The sequence below is a fragment of the Natator depressus genome, chromosome 1 (genome assembly GCF_965152275.1).
Source record: "Natator depressus isolate rNatDep1 chromosome 1, rNatDep2.hap1, whole genome shotgun sequence".
Lineage (NCBI taxonomy): Eukaryota > Metazoa > Chordata > Testudines > Cheloniidae > Natator > Natator depressus.
Window position 1 is genome coordinate 278,694,217 of NC_134234.1, and position 27,169 is coordinate 278,721,385.

General features: G+C 41.4%; 1 protein-coding gene across 7 annotated transcripts in view; it reads left to right on the top strand.

Annotated features, from left to right (window-relative positions):
* Positions 1-4,831: 4,831 nt before the first annotated feature.
* The window catches only part of OSBPL8 (oxysterol binding protein like 8), a 193,954-nt gene continuing 171,616 nt past the window's right edge, over positions 4,832-27,169 (top strand). For 5 of the 7 annotated variants that reach the window (XM_074942004.1, XM_074942007.1, XM_074942008.1 and 2 more), the window contains exon 1: positions 4,832-5,070. The gene's annotated coding sequence lies outside the window, so the exon portion shown is untranslated. Of the gene's footprint in view, positions 5,071-5,443; positions 5,576-27,169 lie in introns of those variants that run through there. The other 2 variants (XM_074942006.1, XM_074942005.1) reach the window with 2 other exon arrangements.

Genomic DNA, 27,169 nt, shown 5'->3' on the forward strand with positions numbered 1-27,169 from the left:
TATGGACTTGGGTCAAGTGGATCTTGAGGAGGATAAATTTGTGTTGGCTTCCCTCCGTCAGTTTCTGGAACATTCACAGTAAATATCAGAGAGTGCTGACAAAAGGATGAATAGAGGGTTTTGAGAGAAGTGAAGGCAGATATACATATATATAACATTTTTCTGAGTACTTGGTGAGCAAATTATTTCAAACTATGTGCATATATGATTATAGGTTATTAAAGCCGATAATATTCATTATATTTGCTTTAATATAGGCTAGTTTTTCTCTCTTTCTCAATGCCTGTCTAGAGATTAACAGTCTTTTTTTCTGATAAATTCTTTCTCTCTCTTTTGCATATAGAGCTTGTTGTCACTCTGTGTATCTGAGGTGTTTACTTGAGATTAATTAGTGGTTCTGCGGGAGACAGAGGATAGAGAAGTGAAGGCAAAAAGAGATGTCTGCCTAGAAAAAAGACTGGGATTTTCTGCTCAGTGGATTTGGAGTGCACAAGATAATATTTTATTATCGGTAGGATGCTATGTAAAAATTCTTATATAGACTTATAAGTCACATATCATATGCATAATACATTGTATTTTTATAGTATGGCAAAAGAAAAATCCCAACAACTCACTGTTTCATAGCAAAAATTAAATCAGAATAAACATTTGTTAATATATTTTATATATAGTCTGGATAAACTTTGTATTTCCCTAACAAAATTAATCAAAAAGAAAAGGAGTACTTGTGGCACCTTAGAGACTAACAAATTTATTTGAGCATAAGCTTTCGTGAGCTAGAGCTCACTTCATTGGATGCATTAAGTGGAAAATACAGTGGGGAGATTTATATACATAGAGAACATGAAACAATGGGTGTTACCATACACACTGTAACGAGAGTGATCAGGTAAGGTGAGCTATTACCAGCAGGAGAGCGGGGGCGGGAGGGGTAGTGGGAGAGGGTAGCGTCATCATGAATAGGTCGGAATATGAACAAGAGGCTGCTAGGCAGCTCTCCAGCACCACTTTCTACAAGCCATTACCCTCTGATCCCACTGAGGGTTACCAAAAGAAACTACACCGTTTGCTCAAGAAACTCCCTGAAAAAAGCACAAGAACAAATCCGCACAGACACATCCCTGGAACCCCGACCTGGGGTATTCTATCTGCTACCCAAAATCCATAAACCTGGAAATCCTGGACGCCCCATCATCTCAGGCATTGGCACCCTGACAGCAGGATTGTCTGGCTATGTAGACTCCCTCCTCAGGCCCTACGCTACCAGCACTCCCAGCTATCTTTGAGACACCACTGACTTCCTGAGGAAACTACAATCCATCGGTGATCTTCCTGAAAACACCATCCTAGCCACTATGGATATAGAAGCCCTCTACACCAACGTTCCACACAAAGATGGACTACAAGCCGTCAGGAACAGTATCCCCGATAATGTCACGGCAAACCTAGTGGCTGAACTTTGTGACTTTGTCCTCACCCATAACTATTTCACATTTGGGGACAATGTATACCTTCAAATCAGTGGCACTGCTATGGGTACCCGCATGGCCCCACAGTATGCCAACATTTTTATGTCTGATTTAGAACAACGCTTCCTCAACTCTCGTCCCCTAATGCCCCTACTCTACTTGCGCTACATTGATGACATCTTCATCATCTGGACTGATGGAAAAGAAGCCCTTGAGGAATTCCACCATGATTTCAAGAATTTCCATCCCAACATCAACCTCAGCCTGGACCAGTCCACACAAAAGATCCACTTCCTGGACACTACAGTGCTAATAAGCGATGGTCACATAAACACAACCCTGTACCGGAAACCTACCGACCGCTATGCCTACTACGTGCCTCCAGCTTTCATCCAGACCACACCACACGATCCATTGTCTACAGCCAAGCTCTACGATACAACCGCATTTGCTCCAACCCCTCAGACAGAGACAAACACCTACAAGATCTCTATCAAGCATTCTTACAACTACAATACCCACCTGCTGAAATGAAGAAACAGATTGACAGAGCCAGAAGAGTACCCAGAAGTCACCTACTACATGACAGGCCCAACAAAGAAAATAACAGAACGCCACTAGCCATCACCTTCAGCCCCCCAACTACAACCTCTCCAACGCATCATCAAGGATCTACAACCTATCTTGAAGGACGACCCATCACTCCCACAGATCTTGGGAGACAGGCCAGTCCTTGCTTACAGACAGCCCCCCAACCTGACACAAATACTCACCAGCAACCACGTACCACACAACAGAACCACTCACCCAGGAACCTATCCTTGCAACAAAGCCAGTTGCCAACTGTGTCCACATATCTATTCAGGGGACACCATCATAGGGCCTAATCACATCAGCCACACTATCAGAGGCTCGTTCACCTGCACATTTACCAATGTGATACATGACATCATGTGCCAGCAATGCCCCTCTGCCATGTACATTGGTCAAACTGGACAGTCTCTACGTAAAAGAATAAATGGACACAAATCAGATGTCAAGAATTATAACATTCAAAAACCAGTCGGAAAACACTTCAATCTCTCTGCTCACTCGATTACAGACCTAAAAGTTGCAATTCTTCAACAAAAAAACTTCAAAAACAGACTCCAACGAGAGACTGTTGAATTGGAATTAATTTGCAAACTGGGTACAATTAACTTAGGCTTGAATAAAGACTGGGAGTGGATGGATCATTATACAAAGTAAAACTATTTCCCCATGTTTATTCCCCCCCCCCACTGCCGACTGTTCCTCAGATGTTCTTGTCAACTGCTGGAAATGGCCCACCTTGATTATCACTACAAAAGGTCCCCTCCCGACCCTGCTCTCCTGCTGGTAATAGCTCACCTTACCTGATCACTTTTGTTACAGTGTGTATGGTAACACCCATTGTTTCATGTTCTCTATGTATATAAATCTCCCCACTGTAATTTCCACTGAATGCATCCGATGAAGTGAGCTGTAGCTCATGAAAGCTTATGCTCAAATAAATTTGTTAGTCTCTAAGGTGCCAGCAGTACTCCTTTTCTTTTTGTGGATATAGACTAACACGGCTGCTACTCTGAAACTTGTCAAAATTAATCAAGCGTTTTTTTCATTTATTCACATGAAAAGAAGGATAACTTTCTTTATTCCTGGTGTTAAAAAAAAAAGTATATATCCTCTCTTGTTTTCGTGTGAGAACATAGACAAAATAGCACTAACTTTCACAGAAATACTTTGGTAAAATAACACAGGTTTTCGGCATATATATATATATTAATAAAAATATTATTTGTTATTGTATAGATATATACATCTCAACATTTATAATATATTTATTTTATTGGTTTCAATAAAAACTTTCTTCTACTAATTTTACCACCAATATTAGGTGATTCAGCATAACCATCTATAAAAACAAAACAAAACAATTTATTGGAAAAATACAATCCACATACAATTTTCTCATGGTTTGCTTATTACCTGGGTGTAATTCATATCAATATAACTAATAGTTGAGCTTTAAGCTTGTGAGTTATCCGCATCCTATATCTTATATTGCCTCTTGCACCCTCTATTGCCATCTTATATCCTCTTAAGAGTCTCATTGCGTATTAAGACAAGGAATTCCACAATTTAGATGCCCCAATAGAGAAGAAAAATTTCCTGAGAACTCTTCTAGTAAATTGCGTTATTTACTGTATTTTTTTTTATTTTGTATTTTTTATATTGTATTGTTTACTTCTAAGTTACTTACATACAAAATTAGTTCAAAGAATGTCTAAAATTTATTTCTGTCATGTTATCATTACAGAGGCTGCTGAAAATGAAGATTATTATTCTGTTTTTACAACCTTGTCTTTGTATATATGCAAATATAAAGCTTTCGTGTTTATATAGTCAGCGTCCTTTCTGTGACAATAATACATTTTTTTTTATGGTATGGGGCCTCTTATCCTTGACATAGTTTAGGGCAGTGATTCTCACACTTTTGTACCGGTGATACCGTTCACATAGGAAGCCTCTGAGTGCAACGCCCCTTATAAATTAAACACACTTTTTATATATTTAACACCATTATAAATGCTGGAGGAAAAGCGGGGTTTGGGGGTGGAGGCTGACAGCGAGTGACCTCCCCATGTAATAACCTCACAAACCCTGGTTTGAGAAACACTGGTTTAGGGCCTCAGAATGTCATAATCCGGTCCCGGCTAGGGGTGTGTGGGTGTGGAGCTGTGAGAGCCTGAGGGGTGTGTGCCAGGCTGTAGCTGGAGGTGTTGTGGCTGTGGGAGCCCGAGGGGTGTGTACTGGCCAGCAGCTGAGGTTGAGGGAGCCGGAGAGGCGTGCGCCGGGCTGTAGCGGCGGTTGACGGAGACGGAGGGGCGTGCGCCAGGCTGTAGCGGCGGTTGAGGGAGCCGGAGGGGCGTGCGCCGGGCTGCAGCGGCGGTTGAGGGAGCCGGAGGGGCGTGCGCCGGGATGCAGCGGCGGTTGAGGGAGCCCGAGGGGCGTGCGCCGGGCTGTAGCGGCGGTTGAGGGAGCCCGAGGGGCGTGCGCTGGGCTGTAGCGGCGGTTGAGGGAGCCCGAGGGGTGTGCGCCGGGCTGTAGCTGGGGGTGTTGTGGCTGTGGGCGGCCGAGGGGTGCGTGCCCGGCTGCAGCGGGGGAGCCGGCTGCCGGGTGGGGGTGGGTGCGAGGCTGTCCTAGGGAAGCGCAGGCAGAGGTGGGGACCGGGGCTAACGGATCTGCAGGGGGCTGGGAGCGGGGCGAGAAGCTGTCAAACCCGCACCCCGCCCTCCCCGGCTCTGTGCCAATGAGTCCGGCCAGGCCCTGTCACGTGACCAGAAGGGGGCGTGGCTGCGCGTGGGCCCTGCCTGGCTGGTCCAGGGCGAAGGCGGCGCGGCTGCTGAGGGGATCAAACAGCGACGCTGCGCCGCGGCGGGGTCCGGGGACAGGAGCCTGAGCCCAGGAGCAGGGCAGGAGGCGTCCCGGCACGACCCCCTACAGCCGGCCAGGGCCGCGGGCGTCTTTTCGTCACACGCGGGTAACGGCCGGGCGCTCCCGGGTGTCGCTTGGGGAGGTGAGAGCCGCGGTCTGGGACGCGCTGCCCGCCCGGGGAACTAACTGGGGTGGTACCGGGGTGCCCAGGTGGCGGCGACTCTGCTGGGGCTTCTCCCAACCGTTGGAATCCGCCCCGGCGCTGCCGGGCTGCGAGCGAGCCGGCCCCTGGGCTGCTGCTCCAGACCCCTCGGCTGCCATGGCGGAGCCCGGCGCTGCCCGCACTGGGGGGGTCCCTCCTGGCCAGCGCCGCCCGCACCCCACCCCGTGTCGCTGAGGGGTCCGGGGGGAGGCAACGCGGCGCCTCGTTAACTGCCGTCCTCGCCGCTCAGCCGCAAGAGCCCGGCCAGGGTCGCGCCCGGCGCGGCGCTGCGGGGAGAGAGGCGTTCGCGTCTCTGCAGCCTGTCCCTGCGGGGCGGTCGCCCCCCGCGCCTTTGTGTGGTGCTTGCTCGTGCGCTAGCACTGGCCGACCTCAACTTCAAACCGTGTTTGATCTGCGAAGGACGTCAGCATAACCAACTGGGCGGGTAACGTTGTTGGGATTGGGAGGGATGTCGCTGGGGTTGTGGAATTACCCTTTTGGCAGGGGGGCTGGGTGGATAAATCACTAAAAACTGGGGCACTTTACTTGTTGAAACGTGTGTAGAAGGTGGTTAGGCCCGTGGGGAAAATAGTTGAGGGTTGTGTGACTTTGCACGTGATATCATCATGGGTGGTTGTCACTTGGCACTCAGTGTGGTGCCTCATTCAGTTTTAGGTAAACGTATCTGCTGATGTATTAATCAGACTAAGAAAATATTTTGCTCTGCAAAATTTAGAGAAAATGAAGAGCAGTGAATTGTCATGTGGGATGCATCGTCATTGGAGGCTTAATGAGCAAGGCATATTTAAGCTGAAACTGGGAATCAAGATAACATACTAATAAGCCCTTTTAAAAATACAGAATACAGTTTTAAAAACCTAGTTTTCTCCGTTGTCAGTAATCTCCTTTTCTTAGAACTGGGAAGGGAGTCTCCTGATTAACTGTTTAATTCCCCCAGGGGAGCAAAACTTAAATTTCCCAAGGATTATAAACTGTTGTATGTCACCACTGACCCTCCTATATATTTATTAGAAATGTCTGTTTGAAAGACTCTTTTAGATACACTCACAAGTATGTTTAGTACTTAGTAGTTTAATGAAATACTGTTAATCTTTTAATTCTCAGTCCACTATGCAGAAGCCCTATAATATTTGTTTTAAAACAATCTGTATAAATCACCGTGTCCAGGAAAGCTGCAAAAAACAAACAAATAACCCTCCCCCCAAAAAAACCAGTGTTCTCTAAAGGTAGATTAAAAAAAAAAACTTAAATGAGTTGAACCTGTCACTTTTTATTAGAAATTCATCTGCTTATATGTGTGTATTTAAAGCAAAACATAGAGCTGTTCAAACCGAGGACAGAAAAAAATCTCAAAACATTAATTTTAATGAGAGGGCTCTTTTGGCTGAAACCTTAGATGTTTTATTTTAATCCCTGGAGATAAATTAGAATGGAAATTAACACTAGGCAAAACCTGACTTGTATGGTTAGCTCCGAAGTAAAACTCACTTTGATGTTAACCTCATTTTTATTCTCCTTAAATCTGTCAGATCTTTGAAATAAGGGCGGTAGCAGTTCTTAAAAACATCAGCAGTTGGACAGTTGTCTGCTCACTACAAATGTTGTGGTGAGGATGTATTTAGTTCCATTCCTTTGCTCTCCTTGCCAACTCAGTTCTTGTGAGCTGGCAGGAATCTGAAATTGATAGCCCTGCTTCCTTAAGCACAGGGCTTAAACCAAAAACAAACACGCTTTCATTTCACTGACTTGTGATATCTTTAGAAAATACTCTAGGAGCTTCTCTGAATCCAATGCAATCACCTAGAAATGTTCTTTCAGTCATGTACTAATTTTCCTAAAAACTCTTTAGCCTCTGCTGTAAACTGGTTTGCCACACGCCTATCTGATATGTACTGTGGAGTATTTTAGTCTTTGAAACATATAGTAGCACTTGACAAGCAGGATTCTAGTCCATCTTAGTTCATTGCCTGTTAAAAATGCTTCTAGCTGGGGAAAAGGGAGGTGTTGCGAAGGGGTGCTGGATGTTTGTTCCCATCTATGGTTATGGTAACTTGTGAGCTGTTAGGCTTTAAGTCAGTGATACTCAGACTGGGGCTCGGGAGCTGCAAGTGGCTCTTTGCAGCACGTAATATTTAAACACTGTGATTTAATTATTAACCAGTCAGGATGCTTTTACAGTAAAAGCTTTATCTGGCATGTTTGGGGAATGGGGGGTGCTGGTAAGTCAAAATTCCGGTTAACTAAGAGTTATACTTACCAATGGAGGGAGGGGAATGCAGGGCACAGACTGTGGGAGGGAGTTTGGGTGTGGGGGGGGGCATGGGAGGGTTTCGGGGTGCTGGATCTGGGCAGTGCTCACCTCGGGCGGCTCCCCACAAGCGGTGACATGTCCCTGCTGCTTCTAGATGGAGGAGAGGTCAGGTGGCTCTTCAAGCTGCCTCTGCCCCCGCAGCTCCCATTGGCCATGGTTCCTGGCCAATGGGAGCTGTGGAGCCAGCGCTTGGGGCGGGGGCAGCACACAGAGCCCCCGTGGCTGTTTCTCTGCCAAAGAGCAGCAGGGATATGTCGCCAGGTAGGGAGCCTGCCGGTGCCAACCAGACTTTTAATGGATATCAGAAATCGCCGGTTTCTAGAGGTTTCTCGTTAACATGCAGAATAACCCAGCTTTTACTGTACTATGTTATTAACCAATTGTAGTTGATATAATAATACTTAGAATAACCAAGAAAATTAATTAAAAAAATAAAGTAGTAAATGAAACAGTGAATTCACACTACTGTGACTCTCTTGCGTAATGTTGATTGCTAATTTGGCTCCTGAACAACTGAGGTCTGAGTATCACTGCTTTAAGTTTTTAAGATGTGACAGAGTCCTTCTTTTGGAGAAAAGAAAAGCTAACTAAGAGCTGTGAATAAAGGGAACCGGTGCTTAGACAGCTAGATACAAATGACAGCAACGAATTGAGTGTTTTTCCTGCTTTTAACCACGGGTTGCAGGGGGACTATCTTAAATTGGGAACCAAAGATCTGAAAATTTCTTGTTGTGTTTAAAAGCTTTTCTGTCTTCTCACTTTCAAAGAGTGTCCAAGGAAACATTTTCCCAGCCCATTCTATTTATTTGTCAAGGATCCTTTCACTTTTTTAGCAACTCTGAGATTAAGAACTTTAAAAAAAAAAAAAAAAAATTAAGGCAAACACTGTATAAAACCTAAAATCCTTTTCTCTTTTTTGTGAAGGTTAACTGCAGAGGAGAAAAAGTTGGGTTTGTGCTCTTCTTGCCTCTTCTTATATAATGAAGGCCCAGTGTATATATTTTTTTAATCTTGCTTGTTTTTAACAAATTACAAATTCAGGTTTTGTCTGCTCTGGAAGGCTCTTTGACTCCTGGAGGAGTTGAAACTATTAAATCCCTAGAGTCAAGAGAGTGAAAGTAGAGTAACAGGATTTTTAAATCGTCTTTTGCATGTAATGTTCTCTGTGTCTGTTGTGCTAGTTAATTTACATACTTTAAAGACATGGTCCAACTCCGGTTGACTTCAGTGGGAGAGATGGATCAGGCTGAAAGTCTGGCATAAAGTGCAGCCAGTTTGACTAATGTGCACCTAACCATGTTGTAGCTATTTTAGACGCCATTTCTTTAGGATGTGAGTCCAGAGAAGTGAAGATACTAATGTTTTGAACCACACATAGACAAAATGTTATTAAGAGCAAGCCACATTATGCAGGATTTACATATCTTAGCATTCAGATGCTCTCTGCAAGAAACCTTTTCCCCATGTCTAAAAATTAGCTGCAATTAATGATAGAAGCATACAGGTCCCCTCCTTACTCTCAGTTTTAAACTAAGGCTCACAAATACAGCTGACCAATTGTGTGTTTCATGATGGTGCATGCACCAGATATAAACATATATACAAAAACCATTTACTACAACAGAAATGCCTCCCAGAACTTCTGTACTGTATATTCTGGGGAACAGCACTTCTAAAAAGTCTTAATTCTTGACAAAAACTTGTGATTACTGATTCTTGGCTGAGATGCTACTTAAGTGTTCAGTACTCTGAATACATTAGACAGGGCTTGAAAAGAGATTATGAGCTTGATCTCTGACTTTTTTCCTTTCACTTTTTTTCTCTGTTTCCCCAACTGTGATATCTTTCTATCTCATGCAGTGTATGTGGCTGTCACTTTAGGCTATAAGTCACAAGAGCTCTCTAATTCAGGCCTCATCCTCTCCTGCTTTTGAACAGGGAAGAGTCTTGATAAAGAAAGTAGATATAACTGTATTTGTAAAATATATGCTGACGTGTTGCTTTGCTGTGCCAGTGGACTTGCTGTATGAACCATAATAGCCTTCACGTAGTATGATTTGTCATTATTTTAATGTAATGACTATCTCCGCTTCAGAGGGAGAGAAGATTTAAAAATAAATGAGCTAGGTATCATGAAAGGAGACAAGGGGAAGGGAGCCGTTGTCTTAAGGTAGCAAGAATGAATCATTGTTTTCTGTAAAATGCAGTTTTTATACTGGTTAAGTGTTGCAGTAGTTTTTTGGAAGTACCCACAAAGTACTAGATGCTGTACAAACATAAAAGATGATGTTCCTTACCCCAAAGAACTTACTGTTGAATTTTTGGCTTTCTGCTTAATGTTTTCTGATAAGTAATTAATGAAGATTTCTGCCAATAGTCTCTGTCAGGAGTGCTGACGGGGAGAGCTGTAGCTGGAACTCATTAAAAGGTATATTTGCATGGCTCCTATGTTTACAGGAAATAAAAAATTAGAGGCTTTGCAATTGTACAGTTGCAGGCAGTCAGTGAGATGAGAGATGAGAGATGCAGTGAGATGCAGGCAGTCAGTGGGGGATGTGCAGAGTGTTTGCTTTTCTAAATGTCAAGCTGAACAGGTTCTTTATTGAGTAGTACTAAATTTATTTTCTGCATTCTGTGCACAGATTTACTCATGTTAAACGAATAAAGTTTTTACCTTTTAGTCCGTTCTAATACATTTCTAGTCTGATTATTTTTAACAGATATGGTGTGTGTGTACCTTACAGCATAAATAGTATTGGAAGATTAGGAGTTGGCGTTATGAGAGGCCAAGGACAAAATTAGGCCTGGTGTACAACCCAGAGCCCCACTTCCACATAGGTTGGGGGAGGGGGCCATGCTGTAGGATTCCTACTTAAGAACTGTCTTTGTATCCTGCTTGGTTAAGTCATCTCTTGTAGCAGTCTTTGGCTAATTAATATAAGGTTGAAGCCATTTTTGCTCACCACCAGCTGTTTAAAGAGGATGTGGTCTCATTCTGCCCTCAAAACCCCAGAAATTCCTGCGTGTGGAAGGGAGAAGGAAGAACCTAGAAAAGGCTGATGGAAGGGCAAAGGAGGAAGCCACCCTCAGCTGAAAGGCTGTAAGATGGCCTCTGCTACTCCATCGCTTCTTCCTTCCTATAAACCACACCCACAGCCAGGAAGCTCTGGGGTTTTGGGGGCAGAGTGAGACCCATGAATAACTCTTGTGGCTGCCTCTGCTGTTTGACTTTTCTAATGACCAGTAGAGTGAAATTGATAGTTGTGAACAGTAGCAATGAAAATGACTATGCTTGTTTTGTTTTGCTGCTTACTGAGAAAGGTATATGCAACTGCTGAAGCACCGGAGCTGTCTTCCTATAAATCTTTTAGACAGACAGCACTGCATCATATTGATGCTATAAGATTTTCTTTGCAATTGTAAGGAATCAGAACTAAGGCCCAGATTCTCAAAGGTAATTAGGCTCAGATCCTCAAAAGCAGGCACCTATGCTGCTATTTAAAATTAAAGACTTAGTTATGTAGAAACCAGTGGTTTTGGGACCTTTCTGTTCTTGCCCCCTCTTAACTTGGGGGAAAAAGTTCTTGCTGCTGGAGAGTAGACTTTTTTCAAATCCAGGACAAAAATATTTGCTTCTTATTGGAGAGAGAGTACCACCAGTGTTAAGCCTTGCTTAGTTTTATGAGTGACACAAGGCATAACCTTTTGGACAGTGAAGTAATCTCTTCACTGATGTAATCTGATGATTGAAGACTGAACAGAAGAAACTTCAATTACCAGTATTTAAAGTAACTACTTGGTCAGCTCATGGTAACAGTATGTTACATGCTTTTCCAGTAACTTGGTACATGTTAATTTAGACCTCGTCCACATTTAAATGTAGATTGACCTAGCCATGTCAATCAACGTGTGAAAAATTCGCACCCCTGAGTACCATAGTTAAGATGACTTAGCCCTGTTGTAGACGTGGCTAAGTTGATGGAAAAAGTCTTCTGTTGACCTAGCCACTGTCTCTTGGGGGGTTGGATTACTTACATTGACTGAAAAACCTCTTCCATCGACATGGGAAGCATCTCTGCTATCGGTGCTACACCAGCATAGCTGCTGCTATAGCACCCATAATGTATCTGTGCCCTTAGCCTTGTAGCTTTACACCCACAACAGAGAGCCTTGCTGGTGCACCTTGGTGTTTGTAGATCAGTGACCTTGAACTCTGCAGTATAGGAGTATGTACATCGTAGGCTCTCTTAATTCTAATTTGATTATTGAGAACCAATTTATATCATGGATGATCTGAACATAAAGAGTATATCTATAAACAGCACTTCCATGTATTATAGCATTTACTGTCAGGAAATACTTCTGTCAAGGTTCTTATATTTTAGGTGGATTGTATAGTGATATGTTTTCCAGCCCCCCAATTCAGTACACTATCCCTTGTTTAGTTTGATATTAAACCCAATTTTTTACTCCATCTGCACTTTATAATGTGTTGCAGATTTTCAGTTGCAATGCATGCATTATAGATAGAGCCGTACCACATTCATGGTCCATTTTGGTCAGTTTCACGATCATAGGATTTAAAAAATCATAAATTTTATGATTTCAGCTATTTAAATCTGAAATTTCACGGTGTTGTAATTGTAGGGTTCCTGACCCAAAAAGGGGTTGTGTGGGGGGTCGCAAGGTTATTGTAGGTGAGGTTGTGATACTGCCAACCTTACTTCTGCGCTGCTGCTGACGGCGGAGCTGCCTTCAGAGCTGAGCAGCTGGAGAGCGGCAGCTGCTGTCTGGGAGCCCAGCTCTGAAGGCAGAGCCACCGCCAGCAGCAGCAGTGCAGAAGTAGAGTGACAATACTATACCATGCCATCCTTTACTTCTGCACTGCTCCCTTCAGAGCTGGGCCCTCAGTCAGCAACCACCACTGTCAGGCCGCCCAGCTCTGAAGGCAGCACGGAAGTAAGGGTGGCAATACCATGACACCTCCCCCCAATAACATTGTGACCCCCCCCCCCCCCGCAACTCCTTTTCGGGTCAGGACACCCAATTTGAGAAACGTTTGTCTCCCCAGTGAAATCTATAGGATAGGGTAAAAGCACACAAGACCAGATTTCATAGTCCGTGACAGGCCATAATTATAGAACCTCTTGGGGTGGGGAAGAGGGAGCAGTTAGTAGTGGTTGACAACTGGTTTCTGATGTAGGGTGCCTGGGAAACTGAGGAATCAGCCCTGGCTTTTGGCAGTGAGGAGGCAGCTTGGACTCTGATTCTGGGAGGTAAAGAAATCTGTTTCTTCCTACCTTTAACTAGGTGGGAATGTGGGTTTTATTTTGTAATGAACAACTTCTTACTGCAGTCCACAACAATTTCTCCTACATGCAATAAAAAAGGAGATGATACTTCAGGGTTTTTTTGATGGGTGTTTTTTGGGGGGGCTGAAAATTTTAGCAGGGAAATAACTATAATTTTTGGTATCTAAACTGTACAGTACATAACCTGTGTAACTGATCTTGCATTTGTTACCTTCACCTCATCCCCCAGTCCTTCCATTTTAAAACAAAATTCACTTGTTGCATCTAGTCTCTTTGGATTCATAAGCCTTTGAGGATAGTGATTGTTACTGTTTGTGGTTGTACAATCCCTAACACAAATGATCCTGAGCTGTGCCTCAGAGTGGTACTTCAATACAAATGCTAGTTAATAATATTGCTCTACTGAGATGAATAGGAGTAATTTTTATTTGTTTCTTTTCCAGACCTGTTCACTGTGCCCGCAGACATGTGCAGATGCCACTGCATTTGTCGGCTTACATTTTGAAGGTTATTTTATGGTTTTAAGGGATAGTTTTTCTCTTTTTTAAAAGAATCTTAAATTTAGGCACACAATTATGCATCTGTTTATGCAGCTGCATAACTGCATGAAACAGAACCGTAGGATACAGTTTCCATTCTAACTTCACTCACTGGCTTTTAACTTCCTCAGAAAAGTTGCTTCTGGGTTGAAATTTATTTGTTTGACCTTGGAGCAAAGGTGAATCTTATATTGGAAGATTTTTAACAATCAATACAGCCATTCTTAAATTAAGGGAATACTTTTCCTATATGTTACAGGAGATGTCTTAATGATCACATAACTGTAATGGGAGAAGTGACAGCTTCCTAATTGGTTGAAGTAAATACTTCAGAGTTGAAGAAAACAGGCTTAGTGTTTAAATTACATATATTTAAAGCTGACTGTAAGCTGACAGATACATCAGTTGGAGAAGGTATAATAAAGCCCAAACTACAGTTCCGTCCAAACCTCTTTTTCTAAGGACTGACTGCACTAACTTGAAGAAGATTCAAAAATAGGATCAAAGTAACAAAAAACACAACCACAAAGTGAGGTTTTTACAGCATTTAGCACATGGGAGAGTGGAAACACCCTTCCGCTGGGTAGATTCTTTTGATACCTTTTTGATCTCCTTACAAGTCCTCATGAAGGGTTTTACCTGAACATTCATTACTACTGAGGGAATTCTGCACCACTGCGCATGGGCAGAATTCATGTGCTGCTCAGAATTTTTTTTCTCAGCAGAAAATATTCTGCAAAGAAGTGCTGCAGTTATGCCTTTTGCCCACCAGGGGCCTCTGTGGCACCAGGACAGTGAGAAGCTGCTCCCAAGCAGGAGCAGCCCAGCTGGGGATAGGGAAGAGAAGAGGCTGTATTCCTCAAAGAACCCTGCTCGTGGGGCTAGGTCAGGATGCATGGGATGTGGGGGAATGGACAGCATGGGGCTGCTGGGGCTGGTGATGGTGGTCACAAACTGGGGTTCAGAATGGCTAGTGAGGGGGATGACAGGGTCAGGGGCTAAATGGGAGTGGGGGTGCAGAGACATGGGGATGGGGGCAGATGTGCCTGACTGAATGAGAATGGCTAGGGTCTGCATCGGGGAGGCTCCCTAACAATCCATCCTCCCCCCCTAAAAAGAACAACGAACCCCTGTTCCATACTTCTCCCACCGACACCCAACAGCCCTCCAAGTTCATACCCCAGGCACCTTCCCAGCAATTACTTCCCTCTCCCTCAGCTTCTTTGTTACCCTTGACTCCCCCAAGTCTCAGAAGCAGTGCAAAGAGGTGTGGGAAATATGTTTGTACTGTAGTTTAAATGAATTATTATTCAAAGTTCTATATTAATATGCCTTGTAAGGAATCTGTTTGTCAAAAAACATTTCCTGAATCTTTTTTTGTTGTCTGTATTGTTACAGATATACTTGCTGACAGGTATTTTGAAATTATTTACTAAAATAATTGATACTGGCGTGATTATATTGTTGTTTTGAAAAATAAAATACGCAGAAATTTTATTTTTTTGGTGCGGATTTCCCCCCAGAAGTAATTCATCTACCCTCCAACTGAGCTGAGACTAGTCCTTATATATTTCTCAAAGGCAGTTGCCTGATTCTTTGGTCTCATGACTGATAGGCTCATTTCTTTCTTGGCAACAAAATTTCTCAGCCTATTCTGAAAGGGCCCAAGCACCTAAATGTGTGTGACCCAGGACCTTGTTACACTGATCTCTTTTGTGTATGTGTATTAAGATACACTGTTTCTTTTTTAAGTGTACGACACTATTCTTCAACAAAGCTAGTTCTTTTGTCTTAAAACTTAGGAAACTAAAAAACCAAAAAAATTGTTTATGTGGTATTAGTGATGCAAAATCATGAGCTTAAGTTAGGAAATTTGGAGAGTTAGTGCAGCAAGAATTATTAACTTGTCCACACTGTGGTTTTGTAGTGACTTCCATTGTTTTTGTTTTTGTTCAGTCCAAACAGTAATTATTGCTGTATTTATTCTGTGCCGTAACTTGGTCCCATTGTACATTTTGTATATTTTTACATTCAGGTAAATATTGTAATACTTAAAAGTTACCAAAACCTGTGATTTCTCAACCTGAACATTGTCTTAATGCTGTTTCCCTTGAAATATAAACTTCATGTGTATGATACTTCAAATAATGAAGCTAAAAAGGCCTTTTGTTTAGATACTAGTTGACTCTAAATTGATACCTACCTTCTAACACATCATAAAGTGAATAAATGAACTTTTGTGCTTTGAAGGGGTACTGTTACATCCAACTTGGACACAAATCTCTTTAAGAACTTAATCCTAAAAAACTGAAGATCAATAAAAAATACTTCCACAAAACTTGTGAAAACCTATTCCAATGGGAAGCTTTTATTAACAAATAAATGTTTCCTGCACTGTCAGCATCTTGACAGAGATTGTGCAGGGGCATGAAAATAGAAAATGAAACTATCTATAAACAAAAAAAATTGATGAATCAGTTTATTTTCCTTGCTAGGGCTCAGAGAAATGGGAGAATAAACCTACTGAAAAATAATCAGAATTTCAATATTTTAAGTATCTTTGATGTAGTAATACAGTTATGGGGAACTTCTTATCTTAATGAGCGTTCGCTCCAATACTAACTTCTTTATTCTGCTTGTTGCTCAAATTCAGGTTTTTTTGTATTGCATTTATGTATCTTTATGTCTGAATTGAGTCCTCTAAAAGCAGTGTATGACTCTGCTTATAGTGATCAGAAGATGACAAACTGCACCCACTGCAGTTAGAGCAATCTCTGAGAATTGTATAGTGAAGCCTATACGTTGGTCTGTTGTCTTATTAATTGCTGGAAAAGATACTTGGCTGAATTCCAAAGAGAAATGTAGTTAATTTTGATGAGTCATCATAAAGCAATTAGTTGTGGGGGAAGTTGTCATATTGGTTTTGTTTACAGTGATCACATACTTCACATATTTAAACAAAACTTCCACATATGGACTATAAAGTTTGTCTATAGCAAGTTTGTCTATAACAAAACTTTATCCATAAGACAAGATTAATATTTTTATGGGGAAAACATGGGCAATGTTTGATGAAGTGACCTCATATTTTGATGAATATACTGAAGTAATATGTCCACACAATCTTCACCAGTCTGCAAGTATTTTGATGATATTGTGTGTTCGGGTTGACATCAGGATATTCAAAACTCAGCTTCCAAAGACCACATCTAAGTCAAAGTGAGGATACATAGTGACATATAACTGTCTTTTACTGCTGAATATCTATTTTGTCTTTCATGGGTGAATATTAAAGATTTAATTGATGTAAGATTCCTTTCTGTCACTGAAAACGGTATATATCACTAGCCTGCCATAACCACTGAATGTTAGCCACAGAAACCTGTTTTACCATTATTTTCCACTCCAGAGAAAAGCCTGTACATAATCTTTTAAGGCTTTGTCTACACTGGTACTTCGTCGACAAACCTTCTGTTGTTCAGGGGAGTGGAAGTTTTTTGTCGTCAGGATAGAGCTCTCCTGCCAACAAACCGCAGCTACGCTTTGCGGCTTTTGGTGGCACGGCTATAGTGCTAAAAGCTGCGTAGTGTAGCCATACCCATAGCCAGTGTGCACTTGTGTCCCCACTTTGCACCCATCCACTAATCTAGTACAATCCTCCTGCATAACCCTTCCTCAATTAACGTCTTTTCTCTCTCTCTCCTGTCTTCTGCTTTTGTTACTCTTTTTTTCTCATCTTGTTTTCACTCTGTTTATTATTGCCCCCCCTTTTCTTTTGTTTGTTCCCCCAGCCTATTTCATTGCTCGCCAGAAGGCTATCTGGTGCTGGGGTAAGGTAGGGGGTCATTGATCACTCTAGCACCAGGACATGAGCTCTCTCAAGAGAGTTTGTGTTATAAGAGCAGATGCATAATCTGTCTTGTAAGCCTGAACTGCTGTTGGAACGGAAGGTGGCTTTCAAGAAGCTGTGCTCTCTTACCCTCAGCATGCGTTCAGCGAGAAGTTGAGTGAATCAAGGATCATGTGACTTCTTCCTGTCTCTCCTACCCCCCCAGCTATCACTTTGCTCCTCTGCCTAACACTCATACTGCTCCTCTCCACAGCCCATTTTTCCTTGAACTGGTGCGTTCTTGCCCTGGGTGCCCAGATTCCAGGTTGAGGTGCTTGGGGCAGAATGGGGGAAAAAAATATAGCCAGCTATTCTTATTTTTGGTTTTGATATGGCTTGATGTCTGAGCCATTTTAAAATCACTGAGTAGTATGAGGCAGTCTGGCATTAATAGATGAAATTTTACTGAGAGGTGTATTTTGGTACTTCATAAGAACAAGTAATTTGCTTTTTAACATGGACAAAATAGTTATGAGGCTACTTGGACATTAAGGTTCTGAATCTCTGTGAACTGCAGTTTTGTTCCTCAGCTGTGGAAGTCAAACATGCCTGATGTGCCGTACTGCTGAACAGTGCTGGGAGAATGAGTTCACCATTGTTTGTTTCACCAGAGAGCTGTTCCTACCGATAAATAGTGTAACCTGAAAATAAATACTTACTATGTCTACAAACTCTCTAGTCTTTGTGATTGCATAACTTTTTGTCTGAAAAAGGCTGCAGGTCAGCCTTTTTGTAATAAGAGAACAGTCTCCTCATAATGAGTGATGTAAGTGCCCCACTTTCTAATCTGTACAGAGGAAAGCAACCACAAAACCAGAATTATTTGTGGTACTCTTCAAATTGAATGATGATCCTTTCCATAGCTTGTGTATTAACTGAAACACTCTTAATAACTTATCAGTTAACAAGAGAGCAGTATGATGTATATTACTTCAGCGCTATGCTGTGAGCCACGAGTGATTTTTATTTTTTTAATTTTATTTTTTTTAATCTATTCCTTATTTTTGTATCAGTGGTCACACTTGACTGGATTGACCTTTTCAGTTTGAAGTCAAGGGAACATAAATTTATCTGCCCCTACCTTCTTTTGGGATATGTACCATTGGTGCAGCTCCAGCTAATGTAGATGAGGCACGGGTGTTTTTACTGTTTCTTGTCTGATGAGATAACACAATGGTGATGCTTTTGCCATGTCCAGATTACAGTCACACTTTTGCTACCGCTAGTGGAGCTGCATTTTATGTATGCTTTATTAAACTCAGATGAATTTTGGGATCTGGAAAGTGGAGGCCAAACCAAACTTTAGTGAGCCAAGCATATTGCTGTCTGACACAGTTAGCTTCCCCACACCTCTGCAATACTTTTGTTCGTTTCACTTCTTGGTCTCTTCTAAATGTAGATATTTTACAGTGTGGACTAACATAAAATGTTTAGATACTCCAATAAAACAGAAGATGTAAAAATAAAATGGAAGACACCAAAAAAAGGAACAAATGTAGCACGTGCCATTATCCCAGCTAGTGAAATGTTTTCTGGTGACATGGCTCTTTAAAGAGCCAATGATTGGAGACCTACGGGAGTACTTTAAAAGACACACAGTGAGGATGCTTGATCTTAAGTAACTACTTGCTAAGTGTCCTATTTCTAAGAGTGCTTTGTGTAAACCTGAATTTGAGGAAAACATTTTAATTTTGTTGGTCAAAACAGAGACAAGGGAAGGAAAAAGAAATACAGTCCTATGTAGTTGATAATTTTGAAGGAGATGTTCATATTTGTGTCAGCTCATGCACTTAAAACTTAAAATTTTATGCGTGATGACTTTTTATTTTGTTTTAAGGTCAGAAGGGTCCATTATGATCATCTAGTTTACTTCCTGCATAACACATGCCATAGGACTTCACCCAGTAGTTTCTTTATAAAATCGATAAATTCTGTTTGAGCGTTAGCATAGCTCTTAGAAAGATATATAGTCTTCATTTAAACACTTCAACTGTTGAACCTACCACATCCCAAGGCAAGTTGTTCCAGTGGTTAACTACTCTTACTGTTAAAAATGTGTGGCATATTCTTTGTCTGAATTTGTCCAGCTTCACCTTTAACCACTGAATCTCATTATGCCTTTTTCTGCTAGATTAAAGAGCCCTCCACGATCAGAAATCTCTTACACATTTAGGTACTCGTAGACTTTGCTCAAGTCATCTCTTCACCTTCTCTTTCATAAATTACATACATTCAGCTTCCCTAGTTCTCACTATAAGCATGTTTTCTAAACCTGGAACTATTCTTGTATGTCTTTTCTGAACACTTTCCAATTTGTCAACATCCTTTTTGAAGTGTAGACATCAGAAATGGAGACGGTATTTCAGTAACAATCTCACTGTGCTGTGAACAGGGGTGATGCCACCTCCCTGCTCCTACTTGATGTTCCTCTGCTTAGGCAGGCAAGAATTGCATTTGCCCTCTGTCACACAGAGCCCTGATAGAGCTCTTCCTTTGTCTGGACACTATCTCCACACCGAGTCCGTTGTATTTGGAGCTCAACTCATTGGGCTCCATGTGCACTTTAAGTCTCCTGACTCCTCCCTGAGTCTGAACATAATCTCTAGGCACTGCCCCGTCTGGAGGTGCCCTTTTAGAGTGCAGATACCCTGTCTAGCACCCCCTTCTGAGATCTGTGCCCCATTGCCTAGTCCCTGGGACTAATCGTGGTCCTTCAGACTTCTCTGTATCTTAAGTACACCGCTCTTCTCCAGAATTTCAGCTGTGTGGCTGAAATTCTGACTTTACAGTTAAACTCTTCAGGGGCATATGACAGTGAAAGCAAACAGATATTGCTCAGTATTCCAAACACCATTACTCTTTACTTAGCAGCATGGGATATGTGCCAGTCTAGACAAAATACAATACAGTTTTACACATTTTCCCGTCTCAGCTTCTTCATCACACTGGGGAATCCTCTGAAGTGTCCAGAGTAATTTCTTGCGTCTCGTGGCACCTTTTAGGTCATCTAGTGGTTTGAGCATTGTCCTGCTAAACCCAGGGTTGTGAGTTCAATCCTTGAGGGGGCCATTTAGGGATCTGGGGCAAAAATTGGGGGTTGGTTCTCTTTGAGCAGGGGGTTGGACTAGATGACCTCCTGAGGTCCCTTCCAACTCTGATATTCTATGATCTAGCTTTCTGTGACGTTGGCTGGTAGTCCTGCAGTTAAACCAGAGCTCCTGTTGTGAAAATATGCCCATCAATTCCTCTCTTCTACAGCAGCTTTGGGTAGGTCTCTGAGAATCTCAAGTTTGTGTTCCCCTATTAATAGTTTTAGTACTAATGCTGGTGAGTTTTCCATTCTCCACTTCATCAACCCTTTGCAAATAAACTTTGTTAGGCTGGTTTTTCCCAATCAGACAACCTCTTCAGCATGCGAATTGTATGATTAGAGCACAGTCATTAAGACTAATGACTGTTTTCTTGGGTCTGGCAGAGATGTGCTACAGCCTTGTGCCACATCTGTTCAGAGGCATTCCATGATACAAAAATTTAATATAAACCAGAATTCATAAGTTACACAGTCACATTCTCTTAGCTACAGCAGTGGAAGCTCCTGTTCAGTTGGCTACCTACCATAACTTCTAAGTCTTTTTCACTGTCACTGCATTCCAGGGTACAGTGCCCCATCTTGTAAGTGTATCCTACTGTTTTTGTTTCTAAAAGTATGATGATGGGCTCAAATGAGCCTACCTTGCCAGGTGATAGGTCTGTATAATGGATCTATCTCCATTATTTATCACTCCACCAACTTTGTGTTGCTTGTTTAAAGAAGGTTTACTATTCCTGATCAGTGGGAGCTGCGGGAAGCGGCAGGCAACAGGGACATGCTGGTCACCGCTTCCCGCAGCTCCCATTGGCTGGGAACAGCAAACCGTGGCCATTGGGAGCTGTGGGGGGCTGTGCCTGTGGATGGTCAATGTAAACAAAATGTCTCGCGGCCCGCCTTCGAATTACCCTGATGGGCTGCGTACCGAAGGTTGCCAACCCCTGCTTTAGGGCATAATCCATCTACTAACTGATGTAAGTTTCTTCCAAATTCCAATGTGCAGTTTACTCCATAAGTTCCCATTATAGGGTTACTCATGCTTTCCTGTGAAAAAGCTGGTTCTGGCCACTGTCAGGTAAGGCACTGAACTAGATGGCAACATGGATCATATCCAGTATGAAAATTCCTATGTTATATCATATCCGTGAAAAGAAAAACAAAGATGGCTATTTGGAGGTCATATTATTAAATCTCATAACTATTGTGTTGAAAGTCCTCAGAAGTCTCTCAAAAGAACAGAGCAAAGACTGAATAATTAAAATATACATATCTCCTAAAAAGCATCAGATTCTATTTATGCCGAACAGCACCTACTGAACCAGGTTTCCTACAGAAAAAAGTAGCATGACAGGCCATTTTTAAATTAAATGCTGAAATATGGATTTCAGAGCCTAACTGCAGGTACTCAGCTTTGGAAGTTTATGCCATTAATCATTATTTACAAAGGCCTTTTTAAAATTAATTGTCGGTCAAGTTACTTTTTTTTCTGTAGGAAACTTGGTGGAATGGATGCTGTTCAGCACGATTGGCAAACTCTAGTGCTCTTACAATCACCAACTTGCATCAATAGAATTAGTTTAAACAAAAAGGACAAGTTGCTAAGATTCAAGGATTGTGTTGAAATTATTCTTGTTAAAAATAGAAGATGTGAAGCTAGAAGTTAGTGAGCCAACATTGGTATGTCGGATATTAGGCATAATTGGTAGACAAAATAGTGAGGGTTCGGCTACTGAAGCACGTTTCATCATCATGGCTGCCGCTCCCACCTTTTTCTGTGACCCCAGGCCTTCATCCTGATCTTGAGATATGTCCTTACTAGACCAGGCCAGAGAGAGGGAGCAGGATGACATCACCACCCTACCAGCTCCAGCTGAATCCTAACCACCACCTGGGATTAAACGACTTTAATGTCAGCAGTAATAAAAAATGTTGATGCCATTTAAGAGACTGTCAAACAAGGACTTGTCCCTTCCAAAACGCTGTAAAGCTAGAGTGAGAGGAAACAAGAAATGTTAAAATGAAAGCTTTATTTAACGCTTTACATTTCAAATGCTTTAACTGTTTTTTTTTTTCTGTATTTTTAATACAAGGTTTAAAGGGTTTTTATTGGTGTATACCAAACCAAACACCTTGTTTAAAACTAATGTGGGACATAGACTGGGTTATGTTAACATCATTGGCCCATTTATTTCACCTAAATTAAAATATTATTCCCATACTTTTGTCTTCTAAATGCTCTGGGTTTCAAGAAAGCTTCACTCAACCTCCATTTCACGCACATGCACAAAACTGCTCTTTATATTCAATAGCCAAGTCTTCCAAAGTCTCAAAATACTGTGTTGTACATTTACACAAATATGCTTTAATAAAATTAAAACTAAGCAGTTGTTAAAATAAAGGGCACTGATACTTTATCCTTGCTTTCTTATTGTTTACTTGCTAATGTGAAAAATTCTGTAATCCACAACCTCCCACTAAGTAAGACCTAGAGGCTCTACTGTAATTTTAGAACAATAACTTCCAAAGTAGGTGGCAAAATATGGTGGTATGGGATTTTCTTATCCCAAATAACTATGAAGAGGCATATTCAAGACTTTGGGCTACCAGTTGTGGTGATATGTTATGGAAGAAAGAACAAAGTTATATTCCATTCCTTCCCCCTTTTACCTCTTCCCTCCCCCCTTAAAGCATATCCATACACCAATCCATTTAAACAAGTTTCTTGTGAAGCACTAAGACAGAGTAACTTTACTTATTATATTAACCAGGTGTTTACATTGGGGGAAAAAAGGGACAAGATACACAAAAATAAGCCAGGTTTCAGAGTAGCAGCCATGTTAGTCTGTATCTGCAAAAAGAAAAGGAGGACTTGTGGCACCTTAGAGATGAACAATAAGCCAGTATTGCAAAATGGTACACCCCATTTATTGAATAGCTAGGCTGTGTGCTTGTGGATCTGAATCCATTAATCCTGATCTTAATAGAATTTGCTGCAATATTTCACATACTGAAACCAACCACTTTAAAAGCTCTCCACTGCAGAGTCCATTATTTTGTAATGTTTTACCGTAATATCAAACTAATATGATTTATTTTTTTTTAAACTAGAACAACCTCCACTTTAGGGAACGATTTACCTTGATTGGAAAGTCTCTTTGTGGTAGGTTAGTTTCCTGATGTAAACAAAGCTAAATGGACCATAATGCCTTTTTTGCTAGATATGCTTAAAAATAACTTTACCTATGCTTTTTTTTAATTACACAACGCTGAGCGATTGCCAGAAGACAGAACTAGGCATCCCATGATAAATTAAAGACTACAGGTGTGCTAGTCAAGGAGATCTGTCTTCTTATTGGTTTTAGCTGACTGAAGATAAACAATTTAATTTATATTTCTATTTTATACACAATTTTAGAGAATTACAATAAAAATCAAACATTTATAAAGCATGCTGGAGAAAAAATAATTCAGCACATAGATACTTTTGCAAGTATACATGCCCACGTCTTTTCTTTGGATCCCTGAATTCCAACACTGGTAAAATTCCAACACTGGTGAACTGGAAGAAGCTGCATAATATTACTGAATTTCTGCCAGGACCAATGCAGCTGCACAGTTGCTAATAAATGGGTACAAACTGGGCTAATGTAAAACAGCATAATTAAGATTTATCTACATGCTAGTTCAGAGTGGTGTTATATCACAGCTGCTGTTACAGACAAATAAGACCTGTGCTCTGAGGACTACAGCCTAGTTTAAACAAATACTTAGTTTAAGATGTGGTAGCAATCTAACGACAAGACACACAGAAACACATTCAAGAAAGTAGGCCTTTGTCCGAGCTCAAAATCTATACCATTTTTAACTACACTGACACAACTGCCGTAATGAGGACACAATTGTCTGGACCCAGCTATACTGGCGTACGCACTTCTATACCAATGTAATTGCACCCACAATAGGTGTTGTACCAGTATCATTATTTTGTTTTAAAAAACAAAAAAAGTTACACCAATTGAAATAGTTGCAACACTACAACATCTGTTAACTTTAGTCAAGAAATTAGCTGATCAAATTAACCAGCTAGCAAGCTCTAAATATCAAATCTATGAGGCTGTTAAAACAAGAGTAAATGCTTTCAGAAATGTCAGGATAAAAATTCCAGGAAGACACATTTGATATATTTTTAACTGCATGATGCTAGAGGTGTTAACTAAGTCACTGTTGATATCACATACAACTGGATCATTCTACAAAATATGAAATTCAACGCTTACAAATTAGCATAAAACAGAACACCTGAATTATTATCGGAATTACTTTAGGGCCTTTTTCTTGTTCACTGGAGTCGCTGAAAATTGCTGTTGTTTCAGTGGGATTTAGCCTTTAAAATGCATATGTCCATTTTAGAGTTTCAGACTGTTGCCCATCACTATAGCACCAAGCACCTTCCACATAAAATTAATAGTGATAGCTGAAGTCCCTAGCAGATTTTATGGAGCCTGTGGCTCTTCTTCCTTTTCAGGAGTAAAAGTTTTGGTTTTTGGGGGCAGGAGGCTGTCAGTCTTGCTATAAAGGAAAGGCTTTCTTGAAAAGCAAAGTTTTGCACAGTATTTCCTAGAGATACTATCAGATGCTGGAGTTGCCTAATCTCCTTCGGAGCTTCCTTCCACACCCAGATCCTTTCTGAGAATGCCCTGTCCCTCGCTCACAAACTTTATCCTGGGCTTTTTGACCTGTGTTCTCTGTTTGGTCTTTAGCACTTCTGTGGCGCAATCCATTATTTGTTCTAAAGATTAGGACCAATGCCTTAAACTGACAGCAGAAACCAAGTAGGAATCACCAGAGGGAATGAAGCACAGGCCTGAAGAGCTCATGACAGCCTAAGCCAGGGAAGCAATGAGCAAAATGCAGTCTAGTCAATCACTTCTTCAAAAAGGAGTCTGCTGTATGTGGGAAACACAAATACACTTAAGTCTATAAGGTTGTTTCTAGGTACCCTCAAAGCTTTCTCGAATACAATTACTATTCATAGATACTAAGGTCAGAAGGGACCGTTATGATCATCTAGTCCGACCTCCTGCACAACGCAGGCCACCGAATCTCACCCACCCACTCCTGCGAAAAACCTCTCACCTATGTCTGAGCTATTGAAGTCCTCAAATTGTGGTTTAAAGGCTTCAAGGAGCAGAGAATCCTCCAGCAGGTGACCCGTGCCCCATGCTACAGCGGAAGGTGAAAAACCTCCAGGGCCTCTTCCAATCTGCCCTGGAAGAAAATTCCTTCCCGACCCCAAATATGGCAATCGGCTAAACCCTGAGCATACGGGCTACATTGTTCAGGTCTGCCATTCAGCTTTAGTTCTGACTGAAAAGCTTCAGATTTCTATTGCATTCTAATCCTTCTCTGATTTAGCAACAGCTATCTGTGGAAGTTTTTGTAATCCATCTCCCATGACTTGCAGTACTGTAACTTAGAGCAATGTGTATTTTTAACCTGGTAGACGACGTAGAATTTATTAAATTTGCAAAAACAACTGATTTTATAGGATTGCTTTAATATATCTTATAAGGTTGCTTTGATAGGCCTTAATTTTAATTGAAGATGTATAGCTACATCTTCTGAACAGTTTTGAAATCTCAAATATAATTTAACATCCCCATGATTCCTTAACATTTGAAAAGGCTTGACACTCTTTTGCTTTCACAACATCTATGAATGGGAACTTGTTAGGCAAATCATAAAGACTAAAAAGGAGCTATCCTATTCAATAGTAGAAGTCTTCTGTTCTCAGACCTTTCAAAACTACTCAGGATAAACATGGGATTGCTTCTGTTTAAGGCTGACTTTTCCATCTTAAGCTTTCCCATCCTTTTTCCTGCAGTTACAGCAATGGAAATAATAAATAGTTTATTTTCCTCTGACTAGAATAACAGAAAAGGTTTTTTGCTTTTTCATATTAGAGGACGTGATCTTTTCAGATAATTTGGAGACTAGGTCTGATGTAACGTTATCTGTTCATGTTTTATTTCTTTAAAATAGGTTGATGCAAGTTGTTTTCTCTTTCATGCCTTTCCCCATCAACATTTGTTGTTAGAGGACATTGTAACATCTTCTCAACTTCATGAACATCCATACCACAATTAAACAGCCCCTTAGCTTGAGACAGCTGGCATGGGCCATTCCCAGGTTTTTAATTGCAGTGTAGGTGTACTCTAAGATCTAAGGTGCATAACAGACTTCAGGATTCAGGAGTAGAGTTTAGGCCTATTCACTCTTCCGAATTCTCATGTCAAGTCCATGGCAACAGTTTACAAAAACAAACCCTAAGGAGCCATGTGGCCATCTTTGTTGCTGTTCCTACAGCAGAGAGACTAGGATTCCCTGCTCTTTCATCTATGGATTTTTTTCCTCCCACTTAAGCAGTACTATGGAAATTCCTTCTTTGGAAGGTTCTAAAAACCTACCCTGAATAAACAGGTAAGGCTAGCAGTAAGGCTGTAAAAGAACTGCCTTTAGTCAGATAGAATGTACATTAACCATGTTGCTGGGTAGTCAGTGTTTTAATCTGAGGCACTAAGTGTGGGATGGTGGGGGACAGACCTCATTTGTTGTCAGAGGACAGAGAAAAGTACTTAATTGAAAAAAGTAATGTAACTTTTCAGCTGAGAAATGCAGGTTTGAACTTCAGTTAGAGTATGCTTCCATGTCAAAGTTGATGTCCTTCGCCTCCCTTCCCCCACATCCTCATTACTGAGACTTTTTTACAGCCCTCCACTTGCTGTTGTGCATTGAATAATAAAGTTGGAAGTGCTCGTCTCCTCCTGATTTCTTTCTGGTTTGCCTTTGCCTCCTGAATGAGTCATTAGCTGAGTTATG